The sequence below is a fragment of the Heptranchias perlo genome, chromosome 15, assembly GCF_035084215.1.
Source record: "Heptranchias perlo isolate sHepPer1 chromosome 15, sHepPer1.hap1, whole genome shotgun sequence".
In the NCBI taxonomy this organism is placed as follows: Eukaryota; Metazoa; Chordata; class Chondrichthyes; order Hexanchiformes; family Hexanchidae; genus Heptranchias; species Heptranchias perlo.
Window position 1 is genome coordinate 45,058,592 of NC_090339.1, and position 12,393 is coordinate 45,070,984.

General features: G+C 44.3%; 1 protein-coding gene across 1 annotated transcript in view; it reads left to right on the plus strand.

The window, feature by feature from the left end:
* The window catches only part of chic1 (cysteine-rich hydrophobic domain 1), a 48,411-nt gene that overhangs the window by 24,853 nt on the left and 11,165 nt on the right, over positions 1-12,393 (plus strand). The gene's annotated exons all lie outside the window — the stretch shown is intronic.

The following is a 12,393-nucleotide window of genomic DNA, read 5'->3' on the forward strand; positions in this document are numbered from 1 at the left end:
GATGGATAAACGCGCTTGAGGGCACATGTGGAAGAATGACATCCAGTTCAGATCACTGTTCCACCCCCAGGTTACACTATCATATATGATTGGACATCGTGCCGTACGGGCACACTCCTGACCATGAGACATTCAGACTACTTTTGGGAATAATCAGCACTGCTGCATGCGAGGCAGACCTGAAATTTGTAACGCTTGCATACATTAAACCTAATCAAGTTTACCCTGTCCATACTAAAGCAATCTCAGTTAAATTACCGTTAAAACAAAAATATTCATTAAATGTTTTACATCAATTGTAATTCTTCATAACTAATTTTATTTATATTACAAAATAAAACATAGAATTATCTTAAGTACACTTTAAGTATCCATAGGAAGGATCATCAGCAAAGAATATTATTGAATCCTGAAACAGGGTTACATCTTTGTCCTTCCAATGCTGGGGAATCATGCTCCAATCAAGGTTGCCAAAGTCAAGACCAAATCACCACATTAGAGTGTAGCTAATTGTTTTAAAGAGGGTATCTGTAGTGAGATTCCCTATTTCAAAAACGTGTGATCTGAGTGTTCTTTAGTGGGGATATTTGGATGCATTTCTTCCCCTTCAGTTTTTTACTTTGTTTTTATTTTTTTCAACCACCTGGCAAGATGCCTGCAGTAGAAGGCAGGTGAGCTGCCCGCTGTTTGTAGTGAGGTGCCGGAGGCTGCCTAGGTGTCTACCTGCTCTCCCTTTACTGGGAGATGCCACAACCTCCCTAGTTGACACTGCTCAGATCAGGTCTGATCTCTTTCCCCCCCCCCCCCCACTTTCCCTGGCACTAAGGCTGAAAGTATTTCTTAACACACCTTGCTAAAATTAGGTTGGTGATGGAATCTCACTGTGGTACAATGAGGGAATTTGCATTGCTGTAATGCACCAATATATTAACTTAAAACTTAGACTTAAGATGGGTCTATTTAACTGATTCTAACAGGATGATGAGAAATTTCTAATTTTCTTTTACTTGGCTTGCAGCTTGCTATAAACATTATTGTACTTCTTGGACTTGCTCTCTTTCCAACCTATCTAAAAAGCCACAAACATTTGAATTGCCATTAACCATTAGTAAGGGAGCAACTTGTGAAACATTGAGTTATTATGAAATGAGGGACTAGGTATTATAGTCACTGCTGGTAACTGGTATTTAATGGAAACTTTGAATATATAGACCATTAGCTGTGGCACAATTGGATCCCTCTATATTCTCATGATGGTGGGGGGCGGGGGGGACAAAACTACTAGATTACAGGAAAAGTTGTAAGATTTGTTGCTTTATTGAATCAGAATTTTAGAGCACAGGAGGTGGCCATTTGGCCCATAGTGCCCACATGGATCTCTGAAAGAGCTATCCATTTAGTCCCATACCCATCTCTTCATCCATACCCCTTTTATGCTTTTTTGAATATTCATCCTCTTCGTCCCTTCTGAAAGGTGTTATGGATTCTGCTTTCACTTTCTGGTAGGGCATTCCACGTCTTAGCAACTCTCTGATTAATTTACTTATTTATTTATTTTATTTACATAATCATTTCTTTTGGTGGTGATCTTAAATTTATGTCCTCTGGTTACTAGCTCGCCCAGTGGAAATATATTTTCTCTCTTTACCTTATCAAAACCCCTCATTACAGCTCTATCAGATCTTCCCATAACCACCTCTGTTCTCTTGAAAAGAGCCCCAGTTTCTTTAGTCTCTCATAAAGAAAGCCTCTAACCCCTGGTATCAGTTTGGTAAATCTCTTCTGTAACCTATCCACAGCCTAGGCATCCTTCCTGAAGAAGTTGCCCAAAACTCGACACCATATTCTAACTAAGTTCTGCCCAATTATTTTATATGTTTAGCGTTACCTCTTTGCTTTTATACTCCATGCTCTTATTTAAAAAACTTAGGATTGCTTATAGTTTTATCAACTTAGAATCATAGAATGGTTACAGCACAGGAAGAGGCCATTCGACCCATTGAGTCAGTGCCAGCTCTTTATAAGAGCAAACCAGTTAGTCCCATTCCCCCACTCTTTCCCCCTAGCCTTGCAAATTTTTTCCCTTCAAGTATTTATCCAATTCCTTTTTGAAAGCCAAAATCTGCTTCTGAATTGAATCTGCTTCCACCATCCTTTCAGGCAGCAGATTCCAGATCATAACTACTCACTGCGTAAAAAAAGTTTATCCTCATGTCGCCTTTGGTTCTTTTGCAAATTACCTTAAATCTGTGTCCTCTGGTTCTCGACCCTTCCGCCAATGGGAACAGTTTCTCTTTATTTACTTTATCTAAACCCGTCATGATTTTGAGCACTTCTATCAAATCTCCTCTCAACCTTCTCTGCTTTAAGGAGAACGAACCCAGCTTCTCCAGTCTATCCACGTAACTGAAGTCCTCATCCCTGGAATCATTCTAGTAAATCTCTTCTGCACCCTCTCTAAGGCCTTCACATCCTTTATAAAGTGTGGTGCCCAGAACTGGATACAGTACTCCAGTTGTGGCCAGACCAGTGTTTTATAAAGGTTCAAAGTTGTCCTCCAACTTTTAAAGATTTGTATATCTGAACCCATGAGTGTTTCTGCTCTTTTAACCCTTTAAAGTTTTGCTATTTAGTATATATTTCTTATTCTTCCTCTCAAAATGTATCATCGCACATTTCTCAACATTAAATTTCATCTAACATCTACCTGCCCAATCTACTAACCTGTTTACGTCCTTGCTAGTTGGGTGGGAGCGGCCCTGGGAGTCTTCACCTTTTACTGTGGACCCCATAGCTCATAGCTTTAGATCAGCCAAGGCCAAGTAGCCTGTTGCTGACCACCCCCCCCCCCTCCCCACCCCTCTCAACTGATGATTCAGTATTCCTCCATATCAAGCGTCACTTGGAGCAAGCTCTGAGGCAAGCAAGGGCACAAAATGTACTCTGGGGGACTACAGTGTGCACCACCAGTGCCCGAGCTGCCAATTCCTGAAGGATTAAGCTGCCAGACTGGGATTACATCAGGTGGTGAAGAAACCAACACGAGGAGGCTAGCTACTTGATCTTCTACCCACCTACTTGTCACAGACTCGCCTATCCACAATAGCACTGGCAGAGGTGACCACCGCACAATCCTTGTGAAGACAATGGGCATGATTTTAGTTCAGAGCCGGGAACCCAGCACGTGCGTAGATATTCGCGTGGGGAACCCGGAAGTCAAGTGAGTGCATCGCAATCTGTGATCGCAACTCAATTGAAGGTAAGTATTTGTGCTTCTGGGTTTCCCATGCGTCAGGCAGTCAGATTGATAGGCCAGACAAGAGGAAAAGGAGCAGCAAATCGGAGAGGAGGGAGAGCTTGATCGTGGGCTGTGGAAGAAAATGCGGGGGGAGAGAACGGGACATGGATGACATCAGGTGGGCCTCTGAGAAGATCGTTGGTTGGGGGGTGGGGGTGGGGGGAGGTGGTCCTGTTGCACTAGGTGAGCTTGCTGGATCTGGATGAAGCACTCCTGCTCATCCTGGCCCACAAGCAGTGCAATAAAGGCATTCACCTCATGGATCTGGTTCTTCTCGTCTGCTTTCACCTGACATGAATCAGAAGCGATGGGAAACCCAAGCAGGTACGGTTAAATTTGTTTTTACATTTCTAATGCACAAAAAATTACATGCCTCAACTATTGCAATGAAGTACATTGCCCCTTTACGTATCGGCCCGCAGGCTTTAAGTGGGGACAGGACTTCCGGGTTTCTGTTGCACATCCTAACGCACCTGGGTTAAACCCGGAAATGGGTGTTGGAGCTGGGATGCGGTTAAAATGACCCCTAATGTCTCGCCTCCACCTTGACAGAATCCTCCATCATGTAGTGTGACACAACCACTGTGCTAAGTGGGACAGACAAAGGATAGATCTAGCAGCCCAAAACTGGGCGCCCATGAGGTTCTGTGGGCCATCATCATCAACATCATCATCGTATACTACCACAATCTGTAACCTCATGACCCAGCACATCCTTCACTCCATGATCACTATCAAGCCAGGAGACCAACCCTGATGTACAAGGACGTGCCAGGAGCAGCACGAGGTATACCTTAGAATGAGGTACGAACCTAGTGAAGCTACTATGTCTGTGTGCACTTCTGTCAACCATTTCCATTTTAAGTTCCTATGTCCACATTTATAATGAAAGCTGCCTATGTAAACTTGTCATGCTGTAATAACACTCTCTTCCCAGTGCCTTTCCTTTTATTATTGCACTCCATTATTTCTTCAAAGCACTCTTAAATTTGTCAGACATGACTTGCCTTTTACAAATTCTAAGTGAGTATTAATTTTATCTTTTATTATTGTAGTCTCTAAAAGCTTACCCACTATTGATATTAGGTTGATTGTTGTGCAGTATTACAAAACATCCATTTTACTACGACCACTGTCCTGTTTGAGTAGAACTTGCATAACTTCACACAGTTTCCTTGCTGTAGGCCCAGTCCTGTTGCGTATAGTTAGTAAGTTTTACTTCCTTTTTCACCTAAGGCAAGCCTGCAATTGCAAAAGGGTTAATGATTTAAGCCTTCAGAACAGTCGACTGCCAAGCTGTCTAATTGGGCTCCGTGTACTGCTTTGTAGAGTGTTTGCATAATAGGAACCAGTAGATAAAAGCAGTGTCTCGCATGTTACAAGGGTGTTGCTATTGGCACGCTTCTGTTGTACCAAGTTTTTTTATGAATCCATGGGCTACTTTATTGCACTCATTGAAAAAGCCAACTACATTAGGATATCGTTATGAAATGAAGAACTTCTTACGGGGTAATCAACCTTTTTGTAAAGTGCAATATTGGAACCAGATGAGCTTTACTGACAGAACTGATGCTGTTATGTGTAGGTAATCTTTACAAACTGCAGCCTATGGTTATTTGGTAGGGAGGTCAAACCTAATTGGTAGCATAAATAGTTTGGATCAAAAGTTCTTTTGATATCTCATTTTAAATGCAAATGGCTTTAATTTAGTGCATTGTGGTGGGGGTTGAGGAGATATCGCTAATGACAGTACCTTGTATGCAGTTATTTGTACAATAATCCATTTTCACAACTTTCCTCTCCTTTGATTACATAAGAACAGTGACTATACCACAAAAGTAATCCATTGGTTATAAAGCACTTTTGGACAACCTGAGGACGTGATAAGGCACTTTAAAAATGCACGTTTTGTTCTATTGTGATATGCTGGAAAGTATAGAATGTAGCTGATTTGAAGTGTATTACAAGACTGTTGCAAAATTGAGGAGTTCAAATGACTTTGAAAACTATAAGCACTTAGATTTCATAACCTTGTATCGGACTGTCTAAGCCAGCTATTACGTGCATGTAAAATGAAAAGGAAGAACAGTAAACAATGGAAATCTGAAATAAAAGGAGAAAATGCTGAAAATACACTGACAACTTTTTCCCCTGTCTTCAGTTCTGATAAAGGATACACACTCAAAACAACATAACCTGTCTTGATACCGATGCTGACTGACCTGCTTAGTTTTCCAGTGTTTTCTGCTATTACAATGTGCATATATCCCATTTTGACATTTTGCTAGCTTCCTCATTTGTGCCAAACACTTATTTTTCCCTCAACAGATTTTAACTCTCAAGCCTAGAATGTTGCTCCCATACCTGGAGAAGGATCCTTCTATCCAGGGCTAGGATATAAAATTATCATGTTTGGGTATTCTTTTTCTCAATGCTAGTATTTTTTTTAACTTTATTTTTCTTTCTGTTCACCCTGCTCTCTCCTTCTCCCTCCCCTCCCCAATTCAACCTTGAGTGTCTCTATCTTATTGATACTGCTATGATCATTGTTCCTCTGAACTTCCTGTCTTGGTCCTCTTAAACTCCAAATATGCCACACTTCTCACTATAATGAAATCAAGACTCTTTCACTGTCTCCTACTCCACAGGGTACGGTAGCATAGTGGTTATGTTACTGGGCTAGTAATCCAGAGTCATGAGTTCAAATCCCGCCATGGCAGCTGGCGAATTTAAATTCAATTAATTTAATTAAATTCAATTAATTAAATAAAAATCTGGAATTAAAATACTAGTATCAGTAATGATGGCCATGAAACTACCGGATTGTCGTTTAGGGAAGGAAGCCTGCCGCCCTTACCCGGTCTGGCCTATATGTGACTCCAGACCCACAGCAATATGGTTGATTCTTAATTGCCCTCTGAAATGGCCCAGCAAGCCACTCAGTTGTAAAATCTTGCTACGAAAAGTCATAATAAGAATAAAACCGGACGGACCACCTGGCATCGGACCACTCGGCACCGGACACGACAACGGCAAAACACCAAGCCCAGTCGACCCTGCAAGGTCCTCCTTACTAACATCTGGGGACTTGTGCCAAAATTGGGAGAGCTGTCCCACAGTCTAGTCAAGCAACAGCCTGACATAGCCATACTCACAGAATCATATCTTTCAGCCAACGTCCCAGACTCTTCCATCACCATCCCTGGGTATGTCCTGTCCCACCGGCAGGACAGACCTACCAGAGGTGGCGGTACAGTGATATACAGTCAGGAGGGAGTGGCCCTGGGAGTCCTCAACATTGACTCTGGACCCCATGAAATCTCATGGCATCAGGTCAAACATGGGCAAGGAAACCTCCTGCTGATTACCACCTACCATCCTCCCTCAGCTGATGAATCAGTCCTCCTCCATGTTGAACACCACTTGGAGGAAGCACTGAGGGTAGCAAGGGCACAAAATGTACTCTGGGTGGGGGACTTCAATGTCCATCACCAAGAGTGGCTCGGTAGCACCACTACTGACCGAGCTGGCCGAGTCCTGAAGGACATAGCTGCTAGACTGGGCCTGCGGCAGGTGGTGAGCGAACCAACACGAGGGAAAAACTTACTTGACCTCGTCCTCACCAATCTACCTGTCGCAAATGCATCTGTCCATGACAGTATTGGTAGGAGTGACCACCGCACAGTCCTCGTGGAGATGAAATCCCGTCTTCGCACTGAGGACACCATCCAACGTGTTGTGTGGCACTACCACCGTGCTAAATGGGATAGATTCAGAACAGATCTAGCAGCTCAAAACTGGGCATCCATGAGGCGCTGTGGGCCATCAGCAGCAGCAGAATTGTATTCCAGCACAATCTGTAACCTCATGGCCCGGCATATTCCTCACTCTACCATTACCAACAAGCCAGGGGATCAACCCTGGTTCAATGAGGAGTGTAGAAGAGCATGCCAGGAGCAGCACCAGGCGTACCTAAAAATGAGGTGCCAACCTGGTGAAGCTACAGCTCAGGACTACATGCATGCTAAACAGCGGAAGCAACATGCTATAGACAGAGCTAAGCGATTCCACAACCAACGGATCAGATCAAAGCTCTGCAGTCCTGCCACATCCAGTCATGAATGGTGGTGGACAATTAAACAACTAACGGGAGGAGGAGGCTCTGCAAACATCCCCATCCTCAATGATGGCGGAGTCCAGCACGTGAGTGCAAAAGACGAGGCTGAAGCGTTTGCAACCATCTTCAGCCAGAAGTGCCGAGTGGATAATCCATCTCAGCCTCCTCCCGATATCCCCACCATCACGGAAGCCAGTCTTCGGCCAATTCGATTCACTCCACGTGATATCAAGAAACGGCTGAGTGCACTGGATACAGCAAAGGCTATGGGCCCTGACAACATCCCAGCTGTAGTGCTGAAGACTTGTGCTCCAGAACTAGCTGCGCCTCTAGCCAAGCTGTTCCAGTACAGCTACAACACTGGCATCCACCCGACAATGTGGAAAATTGCCCAGGTATGTCCTGTCCACAAAAAGCAGGACAAATCCAATCCGGCCAATTACCGCCCCATCAGTCTACTCTCAATCATCAGCAAAGTGATGGAAGGTGTCGTCGACAGTGCTATCAAGCGGCACTTACTCACCAATAACCTGCTCACCGATGCTCAGTTTGGGTTCCGCCAGGACCACTCGGCTCCAGACCTCATTACAGCCTTGGTCCAAACATGGACAAAAGAGCTGAATTCCAGAGGTGAGGTGAGAGTGACTGCCCTTGACATCAAGGCAGCATTTGACCGAGTGTGGCACCAAGGAGCCCTACAAAAATTGAAGTCAATGGGAATCAGGGGGAAAACTCTCCAGTGGCTGGAGTCATAACTAGCACAAAGGAAGATGGTAGTAGTTGTTGGAGGCCAATCATCTCAGCCCCAGGGCATTGCTGCAGGAGTTCCTCAGGGCAGTGTCCTAGGCCCAACCATCTTCAGCTGCTTCATCAATGACCTTCCCTCCATCATAAGGTCAGAAATGGGGATGTTCGCTGATGACTGCACAGTGTTCAGTTCCATTCGCAACCCCTCAGATAATGAAGCAGTCCGAGCCTGCATGCAGCAAGACCTGGACAACATCCAGGCTTGGGCTGATAAGTAGCAAGTAACATTCGCGCCAGATAAGTGCCAGGCAATGACCATCTCCAACAAGAGAGAGTCTAACCACCTCCCCTTGACATTCAACGGCATTACCATCGCCGAATCCCCCACCATCAACATCCTGGGGGTCACCATTGACCAGAAACTTAACTGGACCAGCCATATAAATACTGTGGCTACGAGAGCAGGTCAGAGGCTGGGTATTCTGCGGCGAGTGACTCACCTCCTGACTCCCCAAAGCCTTTCCACCATCTACAAGGCACAAGTCAGGAGTGTGATGGAATACTCTCCACTTGCCTGGATGAGTGCAGCTCCAACAACACTCAAGAAGCTTGACACCATCCAAGATAAAGCAGCCCGCTTGATTGGCACCCCATCCACCACCCTAAACATTCACTCCCTTCACCACCGGCGCACTGTGGCTGCAGTGTGTACCATCCACAGGATGCACTGCAGCAACTCGCCAAGGCTTCTTCGACAGCACCTCCCAAACCCGCGACCTCTACCACCTAGAAGGACAAGGGCAGCAGGCGCATGGGAACAACACCATCTGCACGTTCCCCTCCAAGTCACACACCATCCCGACTTGGAAATATATCGCCGTTCCTTCATTGTCGCTGGGTCAAAATCCTGGAACTCCCTTCCTAACAGCACTGTGGGAGAACCGTCACCACACGGACTGCAGCGGTTCAAGAAGACGGCTCACCACCACCTTCTCGAGGGCAACTAGGGATGGGCAATAAATGCCGGCCTTGCCAGCGACGCCCACATCCCGTGAACGAATCAAAAAAAAATCAAATTCTCAGGCCCTTAATTTCATAGAAATCCTTGCCTTCCCTTGTACCTTCGAAGCTACACACTTTTAAAACCCACTATTTCTAGATTTTTACCTTTTCTGCTGTTTTTAACCTCGATGGCATCCTTCCCTCTGGACCATCTTGACTGAGGTCCAGAGGGAAGGATGCCATCGAGGTTAAAAACAGCAGAAAAGGTAAAAATCTAGAAATAGTGGGTTTTAAAAGTGTGTAGCTTCGAAGGTACAAGGGAAGGCAAGGATTGCTATGAAATTAAGGGCCTGAGAATTTGATTTGGAGTAGGAGACAGTGAAAGAGTCACCTAGATTTTTCAATATAAACATTGAGTTATAGCGAGTCTACAGCACAGAAACAGGCCATTCGGCCCAACTGGTCTATGCCGGCATTTATGCTCCACACGCGCCTTCTTCCTCCCCTCTTCATCTAACCCTATCAGCATACCCTTCTATTCCTTTCTCACTCATGTGCTTATCTAGCCTCCCTTTAAGTGCATCTGCTATTTGCCTCAACTACTCCTTGTGGTAGTGCATTCCACATTCTTACCACTCTTTGGGTTTCTCCTGAATTTCCTATTGGATTTATTAGTGACTATTATTCGATCTCTAGTTTTAGAGCCCCCCCCCCCCCCCACCACAAGTGGAAACATATTCTCTATGCCTACCCTATCAAACCCTTTCATTATCTTAAAGACCTCTATCATGTCATCCCTCAGCCTTCTCTTTTCTTGAAAAGAGCTCCAGCTGTACAACCTTTCCTGATAAGGATATTCTCTCAGTTCTGGTATCATGTAGAAGTCTTATATGACTGCCATGCTTTGCTTTTCAGCTTTGGTTTCACTGCCACCATCAATGCTATTATGATGTGAGGTGATCACATGACTGGGAGGAAAATGACACCGTTCTCCCTGTGTTGATTGGTCATTCAAAAGAAAATATTAATTTCATGTTCAAGTAAAACTTTATTACATTTTGTGGCAGCTCATCACAGTTTTCATGATAGCTAAGGCTCATGATTTTTGTTTTGTTAAAAAATAAATGGATAACCATTGTGGACTGCATTGAGTTACCAGGTATAGTGGAATAGTGTGGTTATTTTAGAAAAGGCATAAGGAAGGACCAACCTTGTTTTGGTGATCCTTACTGGGTGACTCCGTTTATTTAGATTTCTATCGCAATGCCATTGTAATGTTTCACGCCACTTCACTGCTGCCAAAATATACAAGGGAAGTTGCTACACTACTATCACTGAACTTGGTGCTCTAAATGTCTCTCTAGTGAGAGGGGGAGGAAATAACATTTTACTTTAAAGTATTCCTTCATTCACAAATAAAGCCTGTTACATAAGTTAGAATCATAGAAAATTTACGGCACAGAAGGAGGCCATTCGGTCCATCATGTCCACGCTGGCTGAGAAACGAGCCACCTGGCCTAATCCCACTTTCCTGCATTTGGTCCATAGCCCTGCAGGTCACGGCTCTTCAGGTGCACATCCAGGCACTTTTTAAATGAGTTGTGGGTTTCTGCCTCTACCACCCTCTCAGGCAGAGAGTTCCAGACCCTCACCACCCTCTGGATGAAATTTTTCTTCCTCATTTCCGCTCTAATCCTTCTACTGATCACTTTAAATCTATGCTCCCTGGTTATTGACCCCTCTGCTAAGGGAAATAGGCCCTTCCTATCCACTCTATCTAGGCCCCTCATAATTTTGTACACCTCAATCAAATCATCCCTCAGCCTCCTCTGTTCCAAGGAAACAACTCCAGCCTATCCCATCTGTCATCATTGCTAAAATTCTCCAGTCTTGACAACAGCCTCGTAAATCTCCTCTGCACCCTCTCTAGTGCAATGACATCCTTCCTGTAATGTGGTGACCGGCACTGTGCGCAGTACTCAAGCTGTGGCCTAACTAGTGTTTTATACAGTTCCAGCATAACATCCCTGCTTTTATATTCTGTGCCTCGGCTATTAAAGGAAAGCATTCCATATGCCTTCTTAACCACCTTATTTACCTGTCCTGCTACCTTCAGGGATCTGTGGATGTGCACTTCAAGGCCCCTCACTTCCTCTACACCTCTTAGTACCCTCCCATTTATTGTGTATTCCCTTGCCTTGTTTGCTCTCCCCAAATGCATTACCTCACACTTTTCTGGATTGAACTCCATTTGCCACTTTTCTGCCCATCTAACCAGTCTGTTGATATCTTCCTGCAGTCTACTGCTTTCCTCCTCACTATCAACCACACGGCCTATCTTTATGTCATCTGCAAATTTCTTAATCATGCCCCCTACATTTAAGTCCAAATCGTCAATGTATACCACAAAAAGCAAAGGACCTAGTACCGAGCCCTGCGGCACCCCACTGGAAACAGCCTTCCAGTCGCAAAAACACCCGACGACCATTACCCTTTGCTTCCTGCCACTGAGCCAATTTTGGATCCAATTTGCCACAGTCCCTTGGATCCCATGGGCCTTTACTTTTTAAATTTGTTATACGCCCCAAAAATTGCAAGAATGCAGCAGGATCACTTATACACAGCAATTAGGTGTATACATACTGCTCACTAACCAAGATGACCATGTGCAAAAAATCCCAAATTTGGTTTACTAAATATATTTTCTGCCTGAAAGATGACATTTATATTAGTGCCGATTGATACACCTGACCAGAGAGGATCTATTGTGAAAAAGAAAAATAGACTTGCCCTTATGTTTATCCTACATATCTCTCAGAAGATTTTTGGACGGTTTTACAATAAATGAATTACTTTGAAGTGCAGTGACTTTTGTTATATAGGCAAATGTGGCAGCCATTTTGTTCATTGTTGGATGACACAAACATCAATGATCAGTTAATCTATTTTTGGTAGTGTTGATTGAGGGAGGAGCACTGCTGTTCTTAAAATGTTTGCCTGAATAGATAGACGGGTCTTTGGTCTAACACGTCATCTAAAGGCTGGCTCCTTTTAACAATGCAGTATTTCCTCAGTACTGCACTAAAGTATTATGATATTCTCAAGTCGAGAGCAGGGCTTGAACCCACAATCTCCTGACTCTAAGGTGAGGTTGCTACAAAATGTGCTAAGCTGACAGAGAGCCAGAAGCACATGTCTCATGACAGGCAACTGATTCCAACATCCCAAG